Consider the following 15563-nt stretch of genomic DNA (forward strand, 5'->3'; position numbering starts at 1 on the left):
GTTAGGGTCGCCCACAGACCGCCATTCCCAGTGCCTAGAAGGCACTGAACGGGCCTCCTGCTCTTTGTAAATGTCAACTTTCCTAAGCTAAGTTGTGTTGAAAATTTTTAACTGCAGTCCACACGTACTTCTTTGTGTCTTGTTTTTATCCTAGAGGAATACTTTTATGGAAAATTAAGCTTGCAAGGTTGAAGGATTTTCTGAAAGTCGACTCCTAATCCTGGAAGAAAAAAAAAAATGGGCCAAATGTGGTGCTCACGCCTGTAATCCCAGCAGTTTCGGAGGTTGAGGCCAGGAGATTGCTTGAGCCCAGGAGCTCGAGACCAGCCTGGAAAACATGGCAAAACCCTGTCTCTATTAAAAATACCAATAATAATAATAATAAAGCTGGGCATGGTGACGTGTGTCTAGTCACAGCAACTCAGGAAGCTGAGGTGGGACGATCACCTGAGCCCAGGAGGTGAAGGCTGCAGTCAGCCCAGATTTGCATCACTGCACTCCAGCTTGGGCGACAGAGTGAGACACCGTCTCGAAAAAACGAAAAGCAAAAACAACTGTATAAATCATTATAGAAGGGAGCTGGCCAGGCGCAGTGGCTCACGCCTGTAATCCCAGCAATTTGGGAGGTCGAGGTGGGCAGATCACCTGAGGTCAGGAGTTTGAGACCAGCCTGGACACTATGGCAAAACCCCATCTCTAATAAAAATACAAAAATTAGCGGGGCATGGTGGTGGGTACCTGTAATCCCAACTACTGGGGAGGCTGAGGCAGGAGAATCACTTCAACCCTGGAGGCGGAAGTTGCAGTGGGCCGAGACTGCCTCACTGCACTCCAGCCTGGGCAACAAGAGTGAGAGTCCACTTCAAAAAATAAAAATAAAAATCAAGGGAGCTAATGTTTTTCATTTAAAGGAAGGGAGAAGAACATTCAGTATTTATACCTCTCAAGCACACATCTCCAGTGGTGTCCTAAAGTATTCAAGATACACATTCCTACAAATATAGCTCAAAACTACTCACCAAGTTACATGCTAAAAGCACATGCATTGTAAGAATGCTACATTATATTTTTTGAGCGTCTGTATCCAATATTTTAGCATACTGGCAGTTTTCCCTTCAGGTGCTGTATGCCTAAATTATTACATGTTTAGTCCTTCATTTTAGAATTTATGACTATTATGCTTTAGGCAATAAACATAAGCTACTAAATTAATGACTTAGGGGAAAAGTTACTAAGTTAACTTGGAAGTTAAACTTTGCAAACTGAATTTGTTGGACCTCATTCAAGCTAGATGATCAGTTTTTTAAATTGTTTCCTGTGTGTTTCCCTCCAGGATGGAAATAGCTTCACTCTCATCCACTGTGCACACTGCAGCCCACGCCTCTCGTCCACCACGCCACACTGCAGCCTGCAATTCACCCTGTACCAGGCTTTCCACACCGTACCTGAAAGTCACTAAGTATAACCAAGAAGGAAATGAAAAGCAGATAAATGACCTCCACCCCTACATCCAGCATGCAAATGTTAAACATTCATCAAAGTAAAACCAAAATCCCATGTTAGCTCACGATTGTAACTGGTAGAGTTATGTGCATGGCAATTTAAAAAGTCTAGTTAAGTAAAAACCTAATTGAGACTCTCAAGAAAGACATCTGCAAAGATTGACAGTGAGGAGAGGACTTCACTCTGCATCCAGCCTGTTCTGGAAGCCACGGCCAAATATCAGGTTGTATAGATCCGAAAAGCAGGAAAAAACAAGTGTTGAAAGGTGTACAGTCTCAGCAATGTACAAATTCGATGTAGGATGCTCAGAAACCTTGAATTTCCAATCAGGAAACAGCAGCATGAGCAAGTTTCCCAGCAGTGCCCACTTTCTACCTACGGCACGTGTAACAGTTACGCTGGCCACCTCCGGGGGAACAGAGGCTTCCTGGTCACATTCGCTCTGGCAGCCACACAGCTGGCCCCGCCAAACACCTGTCTAATACTGAGGAACCACTCTCTCCCTGGGCTTTGCTCACTCTAGCCAGGAGAGCATATTTACAGAGTACTTTACTGAGTCCTCGTTCAATGCGTCAAGCTTGTTGAAGGCAGGGCAACCCCATTCCTGGCCCAATTAAGTGAACTGAGCAGAGCAAATGCCTCCAGTTGCACGGCACTCAGTCACGACAGCAGTGGCCACTGTTCACAGGGCGCTGGCTTCGTGCCGAGAACAGTTACAAGCGTCTTCTCTCTGTCCGAGGAATGTGCACTGCAACCCTGTGGGGCCGTTTGCAACGTCCACCAGAGTTCTGAGGCAGCCAAGTCCAGGCTGTCCGTGGGCCTCGCCACATGGCCGTCCACATCCCCTGCAGATCAGACCTCACTGCAGGGACCACGGGTTCCAGGGCTGCCTTGAGGCACATACTCCCTTCACCACCTCCTCCTGGCCCCTGACATCAACCCTCACCACTGCTGCCAACACTTGATTTTCTCATGGCTCCTGAGGGGCCTGTTCTGCCCTTCCCTGCTCCCTGCGTCCGGCTTGGAGGGTGCCCACATCAACGCCAACGCTCACGTAAATCACCAACCTTTCCACGGGGCTTGATGCCTAGGAATCTCAATATCAGAAAGTCAGATTCCTGTGCTTGTTGGAGAATTTCTTCCCATTGTACAAGGAGATAAAATTCTAGGTGCCTGCAATAACCTCATTTCCACAACGAAGCAACTTCAGTAGTAGCACAAAACAAAACAAAAAAAAAAGCTTTTTTTTTTTTTAAAACTTCTTTTATACAAGCTAAATACAATTTAATTTTTACATCCACGTTCTCATCAGCTCCCACCTGGTGAGCAGGCAAATAGTAATTTTCAAAGAAACAAATTGTTGCATAATTTTAACACTTAGCATTATCACTATTAAGCAAGATTTATCCCAAAAATACATGATGATCTTGTTCTCACGTTCAAAAATTGATTGTCACACAGTGAAATAACACTTAATGCAAAGGAAATTTTCTTTTCAGGTATCTGTTCTGGAAAAGAAAAAAAAAAGATTTCTGGCAAAGAGATAAACATTAATTATATAACAATCCAAAATGCCTCTGGGAAAAATGATGTCATCCAATTAGTTCTTTGAAGTGTTACAAATGCAGCTGAGTTTTAATAGTAATTTCTCCATAATTATCAAAAGAGTCTTTAAAAATCTTAGTGCTGAAATAACTATAAATGGATATAATACGCAAAGCAGAAGAGTTAACATTTGGGGTAGGATTTTGGCCCATATTTTTAACATATGCATAGTTATTCACCTAGTTGAAGCTTATCCCTCTCCTCCTAGGCTCTTCAAGACTGATTTTCAAACATAGACTGGCTTTTGGTACATGAAGGCAGCTTTAAAAGATGTCAGGATCAGGCCGGGCACAGTGGCTGAAGCCTGTAATCCCAGTATTTTAGGAGGGCAAGGTGGGCCGATCATTTGAGGCAAGGAGTTCGAGACCAGCCTGACCAATATGGCAAAACCCAGCCTATATTAAATATTTTTGTAATTAGCCAAGCGTGGTGGCACACACCTATAATCCCAGCTACTTGGGAGGCTGAGGCAGGGAGAACTGCTTGAAACCAGGAGGCAGAGGTTGCAGTGAGCCAAGATCGCACCACTGCACTCCAGCTTGGGCGACAAAGAGAGACGGTCTCAAACTAGAACTTAGCCCTCAGGAAAAGCATTGAGCACCCCCCACCCAAACCAACCCAAGGAATCACATGGCAATGGTTATCATCTGATTTCGACAAATAAAGTTCTGTTCTCCCCTCTGAACACAATGGTAAACACCTGCCATCAGCCCACAGAAACTCCCAGGACCCAGTAACACTGGACTAGCAAGATCAATGGGCCACGTATGCAGGGTTCAGCAGCAGAAAGTCATGGCACCGAGAATGGTGTGTGCTCAAACCAGATTCCTTGCTTTCGGGGTGAAGGGGCTTCCCGGGAAAATCTAGTCCAGTGGGATGGTTTCCACTTCCACCATGAGGAGGAAATGGGGGGTTTCCTGAGGGCACTGACAGGACCTGGGTCTCTGCCCCTTTGTCCTCTGTCCTGTTATGGGATGAGGGTGGGCTGAAGGCAGGTTTCCCCTACATCTTCCGGGCAGGAGAGATGGAGCTGACAAGTGGACGACGCTTTTTCCAAAACATTCCCATGTTTATAACCTGTTATCAACCTGTTTTCCCTGGAGATCAGTGAAGCAGCATCATTGATTCTCTTCCATTAGGGACAACCCGGTGTTACGGGAGGCAGGAGACGACATGCGAGCTGGTCTGAGTCAGTCACTTGTGTCTGATCCCCAGCGTGGTCGTCTATCAAATGGGCGGCCCCACAGACCAGTGACTTTGAACCAGAGTTCCATGGAGGTTGCCCAAGGACAGGGAGGGGGAAGAGGGGGAAGAGGGGGAAGAGGAGGAAGAGGAGGGAGGAGGTAGAGGAGGGAGGAGGAAAGGGAGGAAGGAAGGAAGAAGGGGAGGAAGGAAGGAAGAAGGGGAGGAAGGAAGGAAGAAGGGGAGAGGAAGGAAGGAAGAAGGGAAAGGGAAGGAAGAAGGGGAGGGGCGGAAGAGGAGTGTGGAGGGAGGAGTGTGGAGGGAGGAGTGTGGAGGGAGCACTGTGGAGGGAGCACTGTGGAGGGAGCAGTGTGGAAGGAGGAGCAGAAGGGGGGTTCTCTGAGGAGGAGGGCCAAGTTTTTGAGGTGTCTTGGAGTCAGAGGTGGCAGTGGCTTGGGCTCTAGGCCCTCTGTTGCATAGTTTTAGGCTTTAACTATTTATATTTGTGGACTCTTTAAAAGATTTAATTTGAAGGAAACCGGAGTTGGGGATACCTTGCTTCTAAAACACAATTTCTCAAGCCTGAGACTAAGTGCTAGGCATTGCTCATTCTGTTACAATCATTTCCTCCTATTTAAAATCAGCCACACACCCCCAATCTCTCTTCAGGGCAAACATCTTTTCCGAGGATCTCAAACAGCAGAGCGAGCGGCCCGTGACCCCAGCCGTGGGCACGAGGAGTGAAGAGGAGACGTGTGGAGAGGGCTGCTGATGACATGAGAGGTAGAGGCCCGGCACCTCCCTCTAGGGGCTGTGCTCCTCCAGGCCTAAAGGACATCCTCGCCTCTGGGGTGAACAAGCAGCACAAACTATCAACACTTATTCCAAAAGAACAGGAAGAAAATTCAAACGAAGTTAATACAGTTACCCCAACACAACACTGCAGCAGCCCAGAAACAGGAGGGCCAGTGAGCCTGAGGTGGGCGGTTCCAATAGCAGGACAGCGACGTTGGCATTAGGGCTTTTCGGCAAAGAAAAAAAAAGACACAAAAGGTAACATGGGCCACCCATTATTTCCTGCCAGTGGAAAGACACCCACAGGCCCCCAGATGCCAACGGCCCCTTGGGAACGAGCTCAAGCAGCACTTCAGGTCTTCGCACGAGCAGGCACGTGGTGTCCTCAGTACCCCCGCCTGTGACACACACACCACACTTGACTCCCATACCTGAGGGTCCAGGGGAATGGCGGGAAGTTCTCGGGGGACCGGGCATCCTGTGAGGGCACTGCATGACTATGTACCTCAGAGGGGTCCCTGGGCAGGTGCTCTCTCTCCAAAGGATGAACTGGATCCTGACCACATCCAGATTGCGCTGGCCTCCAAGCCGAGCGCCAACATCTCACATCCAAAGGGATGCACAGATGCCTGCTGCACGTGGAGCCAAAGCCCCTCGCAGAGCTCAGGACGAACCCAGTGTCCAGGCCTGGGGCCGTCACCAGCCAGGAGAGGTGTCCGGGGCACTTCCCAGCGATGGCCACAAGAAGAAACAACTCAGGACAAAGCCAGTGTCCAGCCCCAGGGCCGTCACCAGCCTGGAGAGGCGTCTGGGGCATTTCCCAGCGATGGCCATGGGAAGTAACAACTCAGGCCCATCAGGGGCTTCCTCACTATACGGGTGTTAGAAGTAGAGACAGAGGTTCAGGTCTAGTGGCACAAACAGCGACGGATCCCATGGAAATGTGGGCGTGGCCCCTCCATCCCAACAGCCTGCATGGCTACTCCATTCTGCTCCCATCACATACATCCCCACACAGCCAAGCCCCTTCTCCTTTCCCCCACTGGATTCATCAAATCAAACCTCGCTGTCCTTGGCAAATGTACCATTAATTTACTTACTGCCCAGTAAAAAAGCACACTTCCAGTTAACATGACACCCCCGCTACGATAGAACAGCCTTAATTCAGACATGACGCAGAGGAACAGAGGGAGGAGGGGTCGAGGGCCGTCCTGGAAACGGCAGCTGTTTTCTGGGGAAAGTCTCCCTCCCACCCGAGCCCGACACTCGTGCCACACTATCCCCATGGTGTCTGAAAACTCCATGAAGACAGGCTCACTCTGACCCCTTCACACCCACAACGCCAAAGAGGAGCAGGTGTTCAGGAAAAGTCTCCTGCTAGTGCTGAAGACAGGAATAATCCCTCGTGGTGCCCAGAATGTCAGGAGAAAACAAGGCACCATGTGGACGCCTTCCAGGTGAATTCTGGAATGACTCTGCCGAATGCCAGTCATCCTTTTACAGAACAAAACCAATACCGGAAAACATGTGTCACCAGCAGAGAGATGGTCCTTTTGATGGCTTACCAACACACCTACGTTACGCTGAATTTATCTCAAGCCACCCTCTCTGTGCTAATGTAAAAAGTCTCCTTTATTAACCAGTAGCCTTTTTCATCTGGTGCTTTATTAACAAGCAAGACGGTCCTGTAACACTCAGGCATTGTTGAAAACGTCAAATGGAAGCCTAGAAACCTCTTCCGTGCAGCTTCACTGCAAAGTATTTTGACGTGAGCCAAATCATGCTATTCCTACATCTCCACAGGAAACTCAAGGCTTCATCAAGGAAACGCAGCATGATTTCTGCTAGGCACAGAAATTGGTGGGGTGGGCGTGGGGTTGAGGGAACATTACATAGAAAGCACAACGCGATAATCACCTGTATGAGAGCCACACTGGCCGGCAAGCCCCGGTCGGCTCGGTCTCTACACAGTCACAGACGTGAGGCCTGGAGGGCAGACACCTGGCACTGCTGACTACCCCAAGGTCGTGGCCTCTGCCCCTTCTCTGCTGCTCATCAGTTCCAAGCTTCTGGCAACACCGCCTGCTGCCCCCACTGCCTCATCGACTCTTCGTGAAAAGCAAATGTTGCCAGGATAGCTTATGAGTACATTTGCCAGGAAAGCAGCTCCGATTGATGCTGAAACCCCCTTCTCACACCCCTGGCAGCTCCCTTGCCCCCGATGTGTACATGCTTGCAGCTCTGACCTTGCTCAGTGTCCACACAGGCTCTGTCCACTGGAGAGCCAAAGGCAGACTCAATGTTGAGTCAGAAATACACAAAGAGGGTGACGGTTACAAACTGCCTGCCTGCCCCTCAAAACACAGGTTGAAATCCTCAGCCTCAATGTGATGCTGTCAGGTGGTCTTTGGGAGGTAATGAGTTCCCGAGGCTGGAGACCCTTGAATGGGATTTGTGCCTCAGAAAGGGGCCCAGCAAATCCCTCACCCTCCCATTGTGTCAGGGCCAGAGAGAAGGTGTGTGCCAACCAGGAAAGAGCCCACACCAGAATTCACCCGTGCGGCACCCTGATCCTGCCTTCCAGCCGCTAGAACTGTGAGAAACAAATTCCTGTTGTTCATAAGCCGCTCAGTCAATGGTGTTTCGTTACAGCAGCCTGAGCTGCCTGAGATGACGATGCTCACCGCCCTACAGAAACGGCTACTCCCCTCTCCCAGAAAGAGGGGTTTAATTAAAATCCCTGTCTCTCCTCGCGGCCACCACAGATCTCACTCCCCCACCCTGTAAGCCAGCAATTGTTAGGATTAAAGGAAAATGAGGATCCTTTTAGACCAGCCCCTCCATATCGGTCTGAAGCCTGTAACTTTGCCCACTTCCACGGTGGCCGTGTCACTGCGTTGCCCATGTCAGCTCTGTGTCTGCACTGGGTCCCAGGCTCTGCACAGACTCCTCTAGCTGCCCATCAGCACAGCCATTTCCCCTTCTGCTTTGCAGGTTGTCCTTCAATATCCAACCCCCACCCCTCTGCAACCCAAGGCCTTCCGATCCAGGCATTCGGGGTGGGCTCAGCCATGTACTGCCGTCCTTGACTCAAGTAAACCAGGCCCAAGGCGTTGGCACCAATGATCTACTGGCTGTGGGGTCTGCACAGCTACTAGCTGCCCCAGCCACACCAGGGCCCGGGAGGGGAGGCAGAGGAACCTGTGAAGTTGCCAACAGCCATATGGGAACAGGGGCCCCTGGGATGAGGAGGATGCCATGGAAGGAAATTCAGAGAAAGAAAGAGCCCCAAGGCTGGACGGGTCATGCCCAAAGCCTACACTGCTGAATTTTCCAGGTTTCTGAACTCAATCGCTGACCCACACAGCACATGTTTCCTGAGTGCTGACCCCGCGTGGCATTGGATACGGCAATAAAGTAGGACCCCCACCTCCCCCATCCCCGACACATACACAGGGCCTCCGTCCTGGCGGGAAATCAGGCCTGGGGGCCCAGTTGACACCGCGAGCCAGGGAAGGGGGCCATTTCAGACGGATAGTGGGTGCAGCCTTGCCAAAGCCCAGCAGTCACCTGCACTGCCACAGCCAGGCTGAGTCCAGATCAGCCGCACAGAAACCTGACCCTCTCAAGGGCACGCCTGAGCTCATTAGGGACAGACACCGTCTCCTGCTGATCTCCAACACTTTCTCTGCATGTCTAGTTACAAACGGACGACGCAGTCTCGGAAGCACAGCTGTGACTCTGGAGACAGATCCCAGGCCTCCCCCTGCTCCTCTCCGTGGTGCCATTGATAGGGAGGGGCCGGTATGGCCGCGAGGTCCCATACCCACAGCCACCCTGCCACGGAGACGCAGGCCTTCGACGATTATTTCTGCCAAAGAACCCTGCTGCGTCTTGGAGCACACCATGGTGGGCGGGAAGCTCCACCCGGAGAAACAGCGATGCTTCTCCCCAGAGCCAACGGAGGGCACCCCCCACCGTGCATTCAGCAGATTACTTACATTCTAGAAAACATCTGGGTTAACGGGGAACAGTAAAATGAAAAGGACACACTAGAAAGGTTAGAAGGCTGTGTGAAGTCTCAGGAGGTCCAAAGGTTTCTTAACCAAGACTGCTGCGGTCAACGAGCTTACAGGGAAAGTTTCCACACGGGCCTTCAACAAGCAACGCTCAGCAGGGAGGAGCCACGTTCTGGGCAGAACCTCAGAACAAGAACATCGGACACCACAAAGTCACATCAGAGCCAACAGCAACTGAAATACAGCCCTCTCCTAAGATGTGTGCGTCACCTGCAGAAAGTCACCACACATTAAGATGGGGGAAGAAAAGGATAAGGTTAGAAACAAATTTGAAGTAATTTCTGCATACGTAATATTTCTACATCCACTGGTTTTCTTTCTGGGAGTAACAACTTTTACATGAGATGCACATCCCCGTTGGAAGGAGTTTGGGTTTTCCGTGGGCAGAGTCAAGGGCTCTCCAAGAAATGTGAACCTTTTCTCACTCACTGAGCCGCGTGCCCTGAGGCCGTCCTGGCCTGCCTGAGCACCTCCCTGGCTCTGCCTCCAGCCAGCTCCTTCCAGCACTCACCCCGCTGCTCCCAGAGCCTGCACTGGCCCAGGATCTCCTCTTCTGCTGCTGTCAATCTTCCACTTTAGGGTAAATAAGTTGGAAACTAGAAAGTTATAAGACCCCTTAGCTTTTTAAAAATTTGTCTTCTCAGAAAACAATACTAATTCTACTTCCATGGTTTAATATGTTGCCCCCATCTGCATGTTCATGGATATGTGTTTTTATATATTTTTTGATCAGTACTTATAAAAGCATGCACTGTTGCTACATTCAGTTTAATTACATTTGATGTAAGAAGTTTTAATTTCAGTGAATTCAGGCACTCAAAATTTAAGCCCTCTGACATCTATTAATCAAATGGGAAAATGACAGGTAGATATTACAAAAATCAAGAGAAGTGTTTAATGTAAATCCTGAACTTTCAAATATTTCCACAAATGTAATGTATACATTAGTACATCACCTTGAGCATTTTCACAACTCTTTGCACTCAAATTCCATTCTTAACTTTTATAGATAAATCGACATCCATATGTGATTTTAAGCAGCTCAAACATCAGCTCTTAAAAACAATCAGAAATGTTGCGGGCAAATCCCACCGAGCAGCAAATAACGGAACTGTACCCAACAACCCAGGTACCTCTCCCTGAGGCATCTGGAACTTGAGCATTACAAGCAGCCTTTGGTTTCTGAGGCACCCGAGAGTGGGGACTCCCAACTCCCCAAGTCTAAGAAGGCCTCAGCGATAAGGAAAACTGGTCAAAAAGTCATCCCTGCCGGCTCCCTGCGCCACGGGCTCCTCCCTGCCCGCCCTCAGCCACGTGCTTACAAGATCTCACACTTCCTCTCTGTCCCGCAAAGCCTGACTCCTGATTCCAGTCCTGCCGCTTACTGGGATGTGGCCATGGACGTCAACTGCACCTGTAAGGGGAGAAGCCTGTCAGGATACAGGATCCTGGCCATCCTGGCAGTGCTCAAGCTGATACTGTAACTTGGTAGTGAGTTACTTAATGCAAAGGTTTAACTTTGAAAAATTTAGATACGTGTATTCTAAAAGGGAAATTCTGAACGTAGAACACAGGCCACACCCTCACACTGATGTTGTCTGGCCAGCACTTTTTTGTTTGCCTTTTCAATGACGTTTTTAAAAGCAGTTTTCGGTTCATAGCAAAATCAAGAGGAAAGTACAGAGAGTCCTCACATATCCTTTCCCAGCACAGGCACAGCCTCCATCATTCTCCTGCCCTCACCAGACCAGCATGTCTCTACGACCGACAGACCCGCATCAACACGGCACCACCACCCACAGTCCACAGCTCACACGAGGACTCGGCCTGCTGCTGCTCACTCTGTGGGTTTCACAGACGTGGAACGGCATGGATCCCCCATGAAAGCCCCACCTGGAGTTGCTGCCCCACCCTACACACCCCCTATGCTCCTCCCATTCATCTCTCCCCTCCCCAACCCCTGACAGCCGCTGATTGTTTGACTGTTTCCACAGCTTTGCCTTTTCCAGACTGTGCTGTGGTTGGACTCAGACAGCAGGCAGCCTTTCCAGATTGGAGTCTCACTTAGCAACATGCGTTTATGATCCTTCTGTGTATTTTCATGGCTTAGGGGTCCAGTTCTTTTTAGTGCTGAATAATATCCCAGTATCTGACATACCACAGTTTATCCATTCACCTACTGAAGGGCATCTTGGTTGCTTTCTAGTTTTGGCAATTATAAAGCTGCTGTCAATATCTGTGTGCACATTTCCGCATGGAAGTAAGCTTTCAGCTCCTCCGAGTAAACGGCCAGGACTGTGATTGCTTCTGTGGTCGGAGAGCTTAGTTCCACGGAAAACCGCCATGCTGCCTCCCACAGGAGCTGCCCCACTTCCCCCAGCGATGAGTGAGGGTCCTGATGCCCACACACCCACCAGCACGTGGTGGTGTCGGAGTTCAGGTTTTGGCCAGGCCGATGGGTGCACAGTGACGCCTCGCCCTATGACATAAGACGCGGGCCATCTTTCCACGTGTAGATTTGCCATCTGTGTATCTTCTTTGTTGGGGTATCTGTCCAGGTCTTTGGTCCATTTTTAATCAGGTTGTTCATTTTCTTGTTGAGTTTTGAGAGTTCCTTGCACGGTTTGGATAACAGCCTTTATCAGATGAGTCTTTTACAGATGCGTTCTCCCCGTCTGTGGCCTCCCCTCTCATGCTCCTGAGACAATGTTTTTTATTTTAAAAAACACTTCAGACAGAAGATGGACCTCCCAGCCCACCACGGTTCTCAGTTTGGCCGTGGTCACCACCCTCCCAGCCCTGGTTCCCACCTTTTCACGATCTGCTGGTCCTATGGGTGTCAACCCATACCAAGTCCCTAACATATCTCCAATGATGGCAACGTCAAAGCTGGCAGTTTGCAGGTAGGAAGGAGCTGATGGAGGCCGGAGCAGAATGTGAAGGCCAGCGGATTCATCCCTCGGGGACCGGCAGGCCTCTCAGATATCCCCCTGGGTCACCTCCCAAATGAAGTACCTGCTTTGGCCGTGAGCAGGAAGCAGGACCTGGCCCAGATCTCAGCATATTTGACCTGGCACGGCATTTACAGGTGAGCCTCCATAACCGGAAACTCGACTCTCTGGGGAGAATGCATTTTCATTATCAAGGCTTTTAGGCTTTTAATTAAGAAACCAAAGAGCAGTGCCTGGAGTGAGGATGCAGGGACTCTGGGTGACCCACACGCTCGTTTCCACCTGGCACAAAGGACCCTGGAGTGAGGGTACAGTGCCTGCTCTGAGTCACCAGCACACTCATCATTTCTACATAAAGAACCCTGTGAGCCTGTCCCAGGACTTTTTAGCCTAGACCTAAAAATTCAGAGCTCAGGAAACCTTCATCATTTTAGGAACCTGAGGGGTGGGCCAGGGGGATCTCACAGAGTGTGGTGCTGTCTATGGGGTCAGCAAAGTACAGCTGGGGCTTCCCGCAAGCACTTCAGGGAGGCCGTGCACTGGCCCGAGGCTGGTTCCGCCTCCTATCCTCGGTTCTCATGCCCAACCGTGAGGGGAGCCCCCCGCTTCAGGAGCGCTCCCTGGCTCCAGGCCCTAACGTCCATGTCCAGGCCCCTGGTAGGGCAGCTTCTACCCCAGGGAGGCTGGGACTGGAGACAGCCTGGAGCTCTAGGCAATCCTGGCAACCACATGTTTCCCGAAGTGGCTGCAGACAAACTCCTGCTTCCAAAACCTGGCACGGGCTGTGTGAGGCCTGGAACGCGGGAGGCGCGTTTCGCAGGGTCCCTGCTCACATACAAAAGCAAGGCTAAGAGCAGATAAATTATTTAATTACCCTCTCATGGTTATCAAGTCAAGTCATAGTCTCTTAGACTTATGTGTGACTAGAAGTATACACATTATGGAAGTGTATATAAATGTGAATACAGATATGCTTATTTTCCTTTTATATACCTTACATGTATGTGTATACGTGCATATGTATAAAACATGGAAGAAAAAACCATACTTAAGATTTCAAATCTCAGTCACAAAGATCTCAGAAGCAAATTATTATTCTTTAACAAAGATGTAACATTTTACATTCTTACAAACAAAATGTTCTCTATTAGCATTTTATTTTAAAAACTAAGAATGCATTGCACTCTCTGTTTCAATTTTTAACTCAGCTCACAAAGGTCCCTGTACAAAGACCTCCGTGCCACGGCAAGGATGGCGGTGGTCACACCTGTGTCCATTTATCCTCTCTACATCTAGGCTCCTCTCCCTGAGGCAACAGCACCTCCGAAGTCACAGCCTGGCCTCCCATCTCTCCCCCGTCCCGGGCTTTTTGGCATGTTGGTCTGCTGCACACACCTCAGCAAATACTGCTGATTAGCCAGAATCGCCCAGAAATCTCTTAACCTTGATTCTGGTTGCTTTTGTAATTTGTAATATCTTTACTTCTGGTGTGATTTGAGAAACAACAAATTTTAAAATTAGAGAAGATGTGGTTTTTATTCTCTCCTTTCTACTTGCAACCTTGAAAATTCAAGTAGCAGCAAGGGTTTGTTGAAAGTAACTTCCACCAAAGAGAACCTATTACAAAGGTACTACAGAGTGTCAAATAACCACATAGATGTAAAATAGAGATGCAGACACAGATATAAAATCCAATGGTTAAACCAAACTGAGAAATGCTTGCCAGTTTGATAGGACTTCTAAAACTTGACATAAATGTTGGCTGAGGGATACAAGATGTTATGAGATGAGTGAGATGCTTGGCCTAGAACCACAGGCTCTCTCCTCTTTACAGCAGAAAATCCGTAAGGAAGTCAAATCTGAAAGAACCAGGTACCATTGAATGGCATACTCAGCCATCCTTCCCCATTCCTGGGCCAGGTGCGGTGAGTGCAGCCAGTCGTTCACCAACACCCATCATCCATCCTCAAGGCTACGGCTACACTTTACTCCCAGGCTCCCTGCCATTATGTAACTTAGGTAAATCACGGCCACTCTCACCTTAAGCCTCCCCTGCCAGCATGGCAATCACCCAGTCCCAACCACAGCAAGGACAGCCATGTCCCTGGGAATGCAGAGCAGGGGTCGGGAAGAAACCTGGATCTCTGAATACCTCATGGAGCAGTCACCAGCCTGGAACATCCTCCCTGACGGCTTTGCAAGAGAGAAGAACTCCTTGGTTCCTCAAGCTACAGTACTGCAGAGTCTCAGGTCACAGCATCCTTACCTACCCTCGTCAGGAACCGTTCATGCTCATCAAGACATGAGAAGAAAACTGCAGTGGCACAGTCACACTCAATGCAGACCACCTGCCGCTCACATTCATCGGATTAACACCAAAAGGCCACCTTGGTGGATATCCTGGATGTGGACACTTGGCGGCTTTTTGCTGGAGACGCGCTTTGTACATTTATCGCACGACCATCTTGGCGTCAGGAGGGGCTGTGCAGATGGCAGCTGTGCACGTCACAGGGAGTCTCACTTGCTGGACTCTCAGCCAGCTCCCACTATCAGTGCCCGCAGAGTCCTCTCCTCCGGGAGCACGTGCTTGGACGCCACAGTAGCCTGTGGATCCACACAACAGCACTGTGTGCCCCAGGAGCTTAGAAAGTACCACTGCATCAATGCCTCCACAGGTGAGGCCGGGGGCAGAAGCCAACCTCAAGCAGTTACGGTCCTCCGTGGGGCTGGCGTCCAGGCAGGAAGGCGGCTCAGCGGCTCTCCTCTCACTGTGAAAAATTCCTAGGTCCCCACATGAACAGAACCCTAAATAACACGCAACAAACAACAGGAACGAGAACACGACCAGCAGCTTCTGAGAAGAGCAAGCTGGACTGATCATGAGACACCTGACGGGGACGGTGCCAGAGCCCCTCCCGGTAACCTGTGAGGGCAGCGCTGCCAGCATCTCCCTAAAACCAGCCCAAGTCAAGTTAGACTTGAGGCTTTCCAGGAGTGGGTAGATCCATTCAATCCCACAGTCTGAACCTTCCAGGCCGTGTCTCATGGCCCTCATCTCACATATGGGAACCCGGACGCTGCACCATAAACACAGCCCCAAGCCCTCGTTCCTTCTTCAACACCACACCCCAGTACAGTAAACACTTAGGATCTGGGCATTCACGTAAAATACTGCTTAACTAAAACTTCTGATTTAGAACATGTTTAATTCCTACTCACAGAGCTGAAAGTGTTTTGTCCTAGAAGGCGGTAGCTGTAACTTAGCATGAGAGAAGAAGGGTTCAGAGTGGTGCCAAGTATTAAATATTCCTCTAAATCTATTCACCAGATCGCCATGCTATTGTCACCTGCTTCATTTTCTGTCCTTAAAAGACATAATAGTTACTTTTCAAAATAGACAACCTGTTTTACTGATGCTTAGCTATAAAGTAGCGAGCTATGTATCCAA

At 49.6% G+C, this 15563-nt stretch overlaps 1 protein-coding gene across 20 annotated transcripts in view; it reads right to left on the minus strand.

Moving 5' to 3' along the window:
* LOC139361667 (disco-interacting protein 2 homolog C-like) overlaps window positions 1-15563 on the minus strand; it is a 173194-nt gene that overhangs the window by 62224 nt on the left and 95407 nt on the right. Inside the window, exon 2 of one of the 20 annotated variants that reach the window (XM_071090445.1) lies at window positions 10487-10578. The exons of the other annotated variants lie outside the window; for them this stretch is intronic. The gene's annotated coding sequence lies outside the window, so the exon portion shown is untranslated. The remainder of the gene's footprint in view (window positions 1-10486; window positions 10579-15563) is intronic. 20 annotated transcript variants of the gene reach the window in all.

This window comes from Macaca nemestrina, unplaced genomic scaffold, assembly GCF_043159975.1.
Source record: "Macaca nemestrina isolate mMacNem1 unplaced genomic scaffold, mMacNem.hap1 Scaffold_93, whole genome shotgun sequence".
NCBI lineage: Eukaryota > Metazoa > Chordata > Mammalia > Primates > Cercopithecidae > Macaca > Macaca nemestrina.